Source organism: Elephantulus edwardii, unplaced genomic scaffold (assembly GCF_000299155.1).
Source record: "Elephantulus edwardii isolate Elephantulus edwardi_28Jun2011 unplaced genomic scaffold, EleEdw1.0 scaffold00062, whole genome shotgun sequence".
NCBI lineage: Eukaryota > Metazoa > Chordata > Mammalia > Macroscelidea > Macroscelididae > Elephantulus > Elephantulus edwardii.
Genome location: NW_006399812.1, coordinates 9,058,638 through 9,070,480, shown reverse-complemented (window position 1 = coordinate 9,070,480; position 11,843 = coordinate 9,058,638).

The following is an 11,843-nucleotide window of genomic DNA, read 5'->3' as shown; positions in this document are numbered from 1 at the left end:
ACCAGAAACTCACTCAACAAAAATAGAGAAAATTTAAACCATACAATAAACCAACTCACTCTCATAGATATTTATAGACTAATGCACCCCCAAAAAGCACAGTACACCTTCTCCAATTTGCATGAAATGTTATCCAGAATAGATCATATTTTAGGCCACAAGGATCTTTTTGTTGTTCCTTACAACAAACTAAAAAACATAGAAATAATGCAAAGCATCTTCTCAGACCATAATGCTACAAAATTAGAAATTAATAACAAGAAGATAAAGGGGGGGAACCCATACATTGGGAAGCTGAATAACTCCTTGCTTGAACATGAGTGGGTACTAGAAGAAATAAAAAGTGAAATTAAAACGTTTTTTTTAAACAAGTGACAATGAAAACACCACTTACCAAAACCTCTGGGAAACAGCCAAAGCAGTAATCAGAGATCAATTTATAGCAATAAGCAAACACATCAAAAGGCAGGGGAAAACTGAACATTAACTCTGTAACTCAACATCTCCAACAAATTGAAAAAGAACAGCAAGAAAACCTGACACCCTCTAAAAAAACGGAACTTATAAAAATTAGAGGAGAAAAAAAAATGAAATAGAAAACAGAAAAGCAATTGAAACCATCAACAAAACTAGGAGTTGGTTCTTTGAAAAGGTCAATAAACTCGACAAACCACTAGCAAAACTAGCAAAGGAAAAGAAAGACAAAACACAATAATCTGAATAAGAGATGAAATGGGCAACATCACAAAAGAACCAATTAAAATAAAAAGACTAACATTAGAGTATTATGAAAAACTATACTCAAACAAATATGAAAACCTAGAGGAGATGGACAGATACTGAGAAATGCACAACCTAACTTAACTGACACAAACAAAAATTGAACACCTAAACAGACCCATCACAAAAGATGAAATTGAAAAGGTAATAAAGCAACTTCCAGCCAAAAAAAAAGCCCTGGACCAGATGGTTTTACAAGTGAATTTTATCAAACATTCAGAGAAGAACTTTTACCAATTCTACATAAACTATTGAGAAAATAGAAAAAGGTGGAATTCTCCCAGACTTATTTTTAAACTTCTTTATTTCTTCCCTTTGCTTTGGCTTCTCAGTGCTCTAGTGTAATATTCAGAGTCCTTTCTGACATCCATTTTGGTCTTTTCTTCATTTTCCTTTTTGTAATAACTTTTTATATCTTGTTATCTTCCCACAGCTTATCTAGATTTTGTTCATTAGTATTGAAGGCCTCAAAGCTATTCCTGAGTTGGTTTTTAAAATCATGTGAGATAGACTCAAGGTCAAATTTTGATTCCTGTGGATATGATTTAACCTTCTTTAGTTTTAATTTGAACTTGCATATAAGCAGTTGATGGTCTGTTCCACAATCAGTACCTGGCCTAGTTTGTACTGCTGATATTGAACTTCTCCAATGGTTCCTTCCACAGTTGTAATCAGTCTGCGTCCTGTGCATCCCATCAGGTGAAATCCATTTGTATAGCCTACATTTATGTTTCTTATAAAAGGTGTTTGCTATGAATAAGTCATTGATAGTACATAATGCTATCATTCCACAGCCTCATTTCTGTCACCAAGTCAATATTTTCCAACAACTGATCCTTCTTCCTGATTTCCAACTTTTGCATTCCAGTCACCCATTATTATTAAAGCATTTTGGTAACATGTTTGATCAATTTCTGACTGCAATAATTGATAGAAATCACCTATATCTTCCTTTTTGGCTTTGGTTGTAGACATGTAAATTTGAATGATAGTGGTTTTAACAGGTCTTCCTTGTATGAATATGAATATTATCCTGTCATTCACAATATTGTATTTCAAGATGGATCTAGAAATGGCCTTTTAAACTATGAAAGCAACCTGGTTTTTCTCACCTTTTCATCTCCCGCATAATAGATCATATGATAGTGGGATTAAAAATGTTCCATGCCAATCCATCTCATTTCAACAATACCCAATATGTCAATAATTGAAGGAACAAATTCAAACCTTGAGTTGTAATAGATGAGAATGCTTTGGGAAGAATATTAAATGATGCAGGAAATATTAAAAGAAGATGGAAAGAGTATACAGGGTCTTTGTACCAAAAGGAATTGGCAGACACAGAAGAATTTCATGAAACAACATATGAGCAAGAGTCTATGGTGATGAAAGAAGTTCAAGCTGCTTTGAATGAATTGACAAAAAATAAGGCCCCAGAAATTGATAGTATATCAATTGGTATATTTTAATTAACAGATGCAGCCCTTCATGTGCTCACCAAGTTGTGTCAAGAAATCTGGAGGACAACCACCTGGCCAATTGAATTGATCTATATTTAATCCCATTCCAAAGAAAGGTGATCCAACAGAGTGTGGAAATTATCGAACAATGTCATTAATATCACATGAAAGCAAGATTCTGCTGAAGATTATCCAAAAACAACTGGAATAGCACATCAATAGAGAACTGTCAGAAGTGCAGACTGGGTTTAAAAGGGTTGTGGTACTAGGGATATTGTAGCTAATACTAGATGGATCTTGGCTGAAAATAGGGAGTACCAGAGAAATGTATATCTGTGTTTCATTAATTATGTAAGGGCTTTTGACTGTGTGGATCACAACAAACTGTGGCTGACTCTGAGAAGAATGGGAATCCCAGAACACTTGATCGGTTTAAACGAATAGGTCCATATTTTGTTTCCATTCCAAAGAAAGGTGACCTGACAGAGAGAGTGTAGAAATGATCAAACACTATCATTAATATCACATAAAAGCAAGATTCTGCTTAGAACTATTAAAAACAACAACACTGAAACAGCACATAAACCGACAACTGCCAAATTGGCAGGCTGGGTTTAGAAGAGCCATGGTACTAGTGATATTATAGCTATTGTTAGAAGGATCTTGGCTGAAAGCAGAGAGTACCACAGAAATGTCTGTGTTTCATTGACTATGCAAAAGCATTGACTGTGTCACAAATCATAACAAATTGTGGCTAACTCTAAGAAGAATGGGAATCCCAGAACACTTGTTTGCTCTCATGTGAAACCTATAGTTGGACCAGGAAGCAGTCCTTAGAACCGAGCAAGGAAACATTGCATAGTTCAAAATCAGAAAGGGTGCATGCCAGGAATGTGTCTTATCTCCATACCTTTTTAATCTATCTGTGGAACAAATCAGAGGCTGAGCTCTATGAGGAGGAATGTGGCATCAGGATTGGATGAACACTCATCAACAACCAGTGTTATGCAGATGACACAATCCTACTTGCAGAATCTGAGGAGGACCTGAAACTCTTGCTGCAGAAAGTCAAGGACAGCAGCTTTCAATATGAATTGAAGCTAAACATCAAGAAAACATAGGTTTTTACCACTGGGCCAATTGGCAGCATCATGATAGACAGTGAAGGGATTGAGATTGTTAATGTCTTCTGTTTGCTTGGCTCTACAATCAACACTCTTGGTATCAGCAGCCAGGAAATCAAAACAAATTGCATTGGGAAAGTCTGCTGTCAGAGACGTCTCCAGAGTACTGAAGAGCAACTATGTCAGTCTGGAGACAAAGGTGCACCTGATTTAGGCCATAGTCTTCATAATTACTTGCTGTGCATCAGAAAGCTGGACAATGACTAGGGATGATAGAAGGAGAATTGGTGCCTTTGAGCTGTGGTGCTGGAGAAGAATATTGAAAATACCATGGACTGCTAGGAGAACAAACAGGTTCAATCTAGAGAAGGTGAAGCCAGTATGCTCCTTGGAGGCAAGGATTCTGAAGCTTCATTTGACATAATTTGGGCATGCTATATGGAGGGGAAAGTCCTTGGAGAGGGACATCATGCTTTGGAGGGTCGAGTGACAATGCAGGACAGGAAGACCTAAGATGAAATGGATTGACTCAGTGACAGGGGTAATGTGCATAAGTGTCTCAGAGACAATAAGGTTGGCTCAGGATAGAGCAGGGTTGAGAGCTGTATTACATAGGGACTTTATTAGTCACAAGTGACTCAAAGGAACATAACAATAAAAACAACCTGTGTCACACATACTCTATCAGTGATATCACTGGAGTTCAAATTTGCCACATCCAGCTGAATATGGTTTCATAAAACTAGAGTTAGATAATCTGACACTTAACTCTATTAAACAGTTTCATTATACAACTCTAAGCACTATAATATTTGTATCTGTTTTTGTTTTTTTTATAATTTGTCCTACTAAAATTAATAGCCGATTATGAGAATTAATAGCAGACTACTATGAGAATTCTCAGGTCAGGTATTCCCAAATGTTTTACCAGCTGTATAAGTCCATCCTTTCTATTAATAGACCCATTTGTGGCTCAGTTCCCAAATTGCTCTATGTCCTGTAAGTTTGAAGATTTCCTGGAAGGTCCTCCAGGGATTCAAATCCCGCAGGGTAACGAATCATGTGACTGTAGGTATGCAGGCCATTTTGTTTTTGTTGTTGTTCGTTTTGTTTGTCTGTTTTTGTTGTTGTTAATGTTTTACATACTGGTGAGCAATGAGCCAGGCTGACTGCAGTAGGAAGCTTAAACAATGTCATGCTGCTGCTTCTGTGTTGATGTTTTCATATACCCTCTAGTGTGGAGAATGCTTTTTTTATATTGTTGCTTCAGCTGTTGATAACTAGCAAGCCCATGCTGATTTGCGAGGTAGGTGGAGACCAGAGTAGGCTTATTGTAATGGCTAAAAAAAAGTCTGCTTTTAGGTTAGCCCCATAGCCCACCTTCTGGCTTGTTTTAGCCATCATTTCTCATGATCTGAAGGATGAAACTTCCCTTTATCTATATTTAGAGAAATATGTAAGCCTGCTGCTTTATTCTTTATTTCATAGTCCCCCCAATTTACATGGACACTTATTAAAAAAATTTGCCCAATCTTACCAAACCAGTGCTTTGAGGAAACATGCATGGAGAATTCTCTGAAGAATCTTGAATTACAGTTTATTATATATCTAGAAACAAAGGTCAAGTCCAGAGTAAACCATCAGTTAACAACTAATAACACTAGCTCTCAGAATGAAACATCTTCTCTTCATCTGACTGAGTCTGGTCAACACATTCTCAGCTATCTGTGGTGGCTAGGTCCAAATTGGTATTAGCCAGCACACCAGGAGTCCACACATTGTCCTATTTCAGATCAGCTGGTCCTGTTACTCAACATTAGCCCCACATGGGCCAGGTCATCACATCAAAGATTCGCAGAATTCCCTGTTCCACAAACCAGTAGCCCTTCTTTATTATCCATTTGTCATGTTAGGTGGGCAATGATGAGGAACAAGTCCAAACTCAGCCTGTCTCTTCATTCCTGTGAATCTTCCACTTCCACTCATCAAGCATACCCAGGTTGTTACTATGAGTTGAACATAGTCATCAGCTTCTTCTTGCCTCAGTTTCATTGCAAAAGTCATTCTTTTTGGCTTGTCTCCTTTGAAACGTAATTCTCCTAAGAGTACTGGGTTGGCCTTAATCTTTCTTAGGCTAAGCTCCACACTCTGTGTCAAATTCTACTAGTATAAGTATTCTTTTAGGGAAAATTAATTCCCTTTTATAAATACCCAGTTATTATCCAACTGGCTTCTTTTTTCTTTTTATCCTCTAATTACAGTATGGCCCATTAAAAAAAAAAAAACCTCAATCATCTTTGAATATATCTTAACATTGAATACCCCTTATGTTTATTTCAAAATCTATCTCAGTATTATAACATATGGAAAAGGAAAACAAAACACTCCAAAACAACATTATCCATCAAATACATCCAAATAATCACATAAAGTTTAACACATTTCATCTCAAACCATTAATTAGATCTTGACTTCACTTTTCTAGTTTCAAGCATTTAGCTCAAGAAAGTTATTCCCTTGCTCTAAGTCTCTCCCAAGGTATTAGCGTAATATTCGATTTGCCTCGCTGCTTGATCCATTTATTCATTAGTTTGCCCTTTGCTACTCTTTCTCCTTGCTCTCATTTATCATTTTATCTTTTCCCAAACTTACCCCGTTGAGAATTAACATCAGAGTCAGGTTCTTTGCCAGCCCAAATTGCAGGTAACAAGACCAATCTAGCAAGTGCTTCTCCTGTAGTCCATTCCCATTCATGTTGGGTAGGGTTACATAGATACAATGCCAGTGGGCTATCTCAGCTACTAGGCAAAATAGTAGTATTTACAGTTAACCCCACTTTTGCTGGATTGCATGAAGGTACAACCCACCCCATCAACCTTTGGGGTCCACCTACTGATTCCAATCACCTTCTATTTCTGGCAAGGGGTTCTTTTTGTGGTCATTGACATGTCCAACTCTAACACAGCCCCTAAATTCCAAGAGTGCTTTCCATAGGCCCATGTCCCACATTGGTATCCCTTTAATAGTTCAATTTTCCATGGCTCATTCCCCTGATCATATGGCTAAGCCACTGCTCTTGAATCAGTAAAAATCCAGACACATGAACTGTCACCATTTCTCAATTTCTCAGTCACTTCTAGGAAGACAGCATGTAATCCAGCCCATTATCAAGATCTGCTCTTACCTTCCACAACTGGGGTCTTGTCCTCTACTGGTCTTAATGCAACAGTTTTCCACAACAAATGTCCCTAATACCCTAGAATCGCCATCTGTGAACCAAGCAGCCCTTTGCTGATCAGCAGGAAGTTTTTCACAGGGCACTGTCCATGTGGCAATGGACTCTGGCAGCTTCTCTGAAGGTTCCCGCCATACTAGGGCAAATCCTTTTCCCATATAGTCTCCTCTTGCTAGCCTATGAATCCCTCTGATGTTCCTTATATCTTAATATCTTCCCATAATGGGAAGTCTTTTCAATAGAGAGGACACAACTTTGGTCCATAATTGTTGTCTTGTTCTCCAGTAACAAAGCTCATACCTGAGATTGCCATGTGAGAGCCCCAGTAATCATTGCCTGAGAGAGCCCCAGTAATCACCTTCTCTTCCATGGCCTCTGTAAGGAGCATACTCATTGAATGAATGTCCTCAGTGCCGTAAAACCACTCCAGCATTGCTTGTATGTGTAGAACATCAACAACTTCCTCTGTTATATTACAGTTGTCACTTAAAAGAGGAGAGGGACAGTTTCCCTTACAGGGATAAAGAAAGTTAATCATACCTTTAATCCACTCTAGCAAGTTAATCATCCCCTCTGGGATAACCTGTTGTGTGATTGTGTTTTCCAATGTCTGTTGTACAGATGAGTCTAGCTTTAACCCACACATACTCCTCCATTCTTCAGGATACAGAAACACAGATGCCTCTTCTAAATTCATCACTCTTACAATCCATTTTAGTAATGGTTCCTCAGGAAGCTGCCCAAAATGACCTACAAATTTAAGTATTTCCTCTATCCTGTATCCCCTGGTGACAGTAATTTCTTGAACCTTCCCATCTGCCTCCAGGATTGCTTTCTTTCTTTTGTAATCACAAGCCAGAGAGATATTTCTGGTTGCTCCCTCATCGTTTTTTCCTTCCCTGGGGGAACTTGAGATCAAGGGCTGTAACTCTGACCTGGTAGAACTTTGTTCAGTGTTTTGTTGTTTTGTTTTGTTTTTTTTAATTTCTGAAATCTCAATATCTACATTCTTTTCCTTTGCACGTGCTGCCACTACTGACAACAAAAGCCAGGGAATTGAAAGGTTTGCTCTTTCCTTATCTTGCTGTATTTCTATCTGTAGCCAACTAACCAGTTTCTCAGAAGTTTGGTCCACTAACTTCATATCCTGTAAGTAAATTTTTGTTTTGGTATCTGTCTACAACTAAGAACTGCATTTTTTTTCATGGATATTCCTTAATACACACAGAGTCCAAAGGTTTCTTATACTTTTGTTTACTCCTTTTTCTCAAAAAAAAATGTTACAGAGAGTCTGGACCTTTGTAGTAAGAGCTATTAACTATTCTGACACCAATTGTCTCAAGAGAGGAAAACAAGGTATAGGGTCACAGGGCCATGAGAATCTCTCTGAAAGGGCCAGAGGAGGTGAGAATAACACAGCCCCTCACAACCGTAGAGCAGAAAGTAGCTAAAAAAAACCATAGCTCAACCCCGTTGGTGTCTGTAAAGCCCCACCAGCAGCGAGAAGTCTGTTTATTCATTGCTGACTCACAGTTATGGTACCTACAATTGGGTTTATTAGGAAAGGAAGTTGGAGAGGTGAAGAGACAAAGAATATACCCAATATAAGTTCAGGTTTCTTTCAGAAGTCCTAAGGCAGTTAGTCCAGACTCTGGTTTCAATTCAGCAGTCAAATTCAAATCACTCAGCAAGGTTTGACTCAGAGCAGTTATAAGTCAGCTTCTCCTTTAAACATCCAGTAAGAACAGCAAAACCATTTCTTTGTGGCCAGCATAAATGCAAGAAGCCTCAGGTCGCACCTTGTCACAGTTTCTCCGCAGTAATGCCACAGTTTCTTCACCATTAGGGTCTCACTTTTCCCAGGGTCTTGTAACAAGCCTTGATTGTCACAAGTCTTGCTTGCTTCAAGTCTTGTTCACCTCAAGTCTTGCTGCCCAGTGTGGAAAGTACTCTTTTTCTTATTCTTGTCCCATAGCTGATGCTGATGTGTCTGCAGTTAAAATAGCTGACAACCAGAGGGGTCTGACTAAAGACTAAAAAAAAGCCACCTTCTAGGCTAACAACACAGTAACACAGGACCCTAAACTTAGTGCTGTGCAGTGCCAGCAGTGGAGTGACTCATTTATGCAACTGGATCCTTCCAACAGAGTTCTGTTGTATGTTATGGAAGAGACTACATAGGGACCTCACACTGATAAGAGCACTGTCTCGTTGAGCTTATATCAGAGTGAATCCTTCATGCATCAAGCTCTGTTACATACCAAAAATTCAAGCAAGTGAACCAATAAACCCATTGCTATTGAACTGGTTCTAACTCATAGTGACTTTACCTCACAGAATAAAGGTGCCTAGTTGTGAGATAAATCTTTGAGAAACTGACTTCCACATCATTTGCCTGCCTACTGATGAACTGTTGATTTTTTTCATTAGCCTTATAATGTTGGACCACTCTACTACTGGAGTCTTTCTGTCAAATATAGTTTCAATATGTTGCTCAATTCAACTCACTGCCATTGTGTTGGTTTCAACTTATAGTAAACCTCCATCAGGTTTCCACTGTAAACTGGAAGGAAACAAACTGTTCTCCCTAGAAGCCACTGGAATTTCATGGGCTTTGAGTTAGTAAGTAGTGTAACACTCTATTGAAGGAGCCAGAAGGGTTAATTGTTATTATTATTATTTTTTAAACGTCACCAGAGATAGTCATTCACTTACCAGTTTTGTGTAACAGTTTCATCCTATATCCACCTTTTACTAAAGACAAAGTTACGCAAAACCATCAGTTAAAAAAATCATTTACATGACTAATTAAAATAAAGGTAGTTTCTACTGATGTCACTAAACAGAACACACTATGTACTACACATTTATAAATAATGTTTCACGGACAAGTCCTGACAACATGTGATCCCTTGTGAAGCCCAGTCCCCTATGCATCAGGTACTGTTATAGACCATGTTTCCTAGAGCTGTCATGAGCCCCTCTCATCCTTGTACTAGGTCTGTTCAACAGAAGTTCAATATACGTCACTAAAAAAACCTACATATATATGGTAGAATGCTATAAACATGATATTTTAAAGTTTAAAAGTAGAATGAGTGATTCATATATTTTTCTAAGAGAGTTTCAACAACTGTTGCTTAAATTAACACATGACCCAATCTTCTAAATACTTTATCTTGTTATGATGGTTGTTAGGTGCTTTTGAGTTAAGTACAACTTACAATAATCCTATGAATAACAGACCTTAACCTTGCCCTATCTTGCCCCATCCTCACAATCTCTGACATGCTCTGCAGTGATACAGTCACTGTGCCAATCTATCTCTTTGAGGTTCTTCCTCTCCTACTGTGACCCTCCAACTTTCTCAGCATGATTCCTTTTACAAAGACTAGTTCGTCCTGGAGACATGCCCAAACTATTTGAGATGAAGGTGAAGTTTCATCATCCTTGTCTCTAAAAAGCTTTCTGATTGCACTTCCTCTAAGACAGACTTGTTTGTTCTTCAGACAGTCCATGGGATAATCCGTACTCTTCCCCAACACAAGCATTAATGCTTCCATCATCCTTATTCTTTGTCTAACTTGCAGATGTATGACTTGGATCAGGTGCACCTTAGTCTTTAAACTGACAACCTTGCTCTTTAGCACTTTGGAGCGGTCTTTGATAGCAGATTATCCTAAGGCAACATGTCTTTTGGTTTCTTGACTATTGCTATCATGGGTGATGATTGTGGAAAAACACAAAATTAAAACTTTGACAAATTCAATCTTTTCTCTATCTGTCATGATGTTGTGTATTGGCCCATAGGTGAGGATTTTTGTTTTCTTGATGTTGAGATGTAATCCATAGTGAAGGATTCAGCCTTCGATCTTCTGCAGCAACTGAGATTTTTCTTCACTTTACAAGTAACGTTGTGTCATCTGCATAATGCAGGTTGTTGATGAGTCTTCCTCCAATCCTGATGTCACATTCTTCATACTGTCGAGCTTCCGGAGTAATTTGCTCACTATACAGACTGAACTGGTATGGAAAATGGATGCAATAATTCAATAGGTATGGAGAATGCATGCAATATTGGTGCACAGACCTCTTGGTTTTAAACCAGGGAGTGTTCCCTCGTTCTGGTCGAACAACAACTTTTTGGTCTACATCTCACTTTATCAAACTGAGAATTTTAAATCATGTAAAAAAATCATTTATCTGAAGGTTCAAACATAGAAGTTCACCAAGACATTTCTGGAAGTAAGCAATCAGTTTTGCACTTGAATTGGTTAAATCTATTGTAATATGTCATTAAATGAACTAGATTTACAATGTTATTGTTATGTGTCATTGTGTTGAGTGTGACACTATTATGACCAACAAATGAAAACCTTGTTCTGTTCTGTGCCATCCTCATCATCTTTGCTATACTTGAGACGGTTGTTGCAGTCGTTGTGCCAGTCTGTCTCCTTAAGCCTCACTGTGCCAATTTATCTTATTGAAGATCTTTTCTTTAGCTGACTCTCCACTTTTCCAAGCACTTTCTATGTTCCTTTCCAATTAATTGTCGCTCCTAACAATATTCCTTTGCCTCGGGTGAAAGTCTGCTCAAAGGCATTGGCTTTAAACCCAGCAGGGGGAGGAGATGGGAGTGCTGGCTGGGGCCTGGAACCCCACTCTGGGACTTTTGCTGTTTTGCTGCATCTGGTGGCAGTCCTGATGGGCACATGAGAAAGATTTTTGGGGTTATGTCTGATGTGTGTTGTTGCTCTTATCCCCTCAAGAGCTGGTGTCCTTGAGCCTTTGCCTAGGGTGGAAGTCTGCTTAACGGCATTGACTTTGAAACCCCTCAGGTTCATTTTCAAATGAGTGTTCCTTAAATGAAACAGCTATCTTCTGTCTGTTTGCTGAACTGAACAACTTGGTGGTGGTGTGATGCGGCACACTGTTCCATAGTCTTGTCAAATACCAAATGTAGAATGTTTGGATGAGCTTCCAGATTGATTTGTGCTGGGAAGCAGGAGTGGCATCCACTTCCTAAACTGGATGTCTCTGGAAACGCTCTAAACTCTACAAATTCTCTAAACTCTATAAATATACAGAAATGTTATTAGTTATAGAACAGAGTTCAGGTCTTTTGTGCAAAACTTACTCTCAGCCATATTTGATTTGATAACACCTAACCACTGCTAAATGAAACTAGTCCTGTTTCTATTTGGAGGAACACTCTTCCACTTTGTAAATCACTCTTTGTCAATG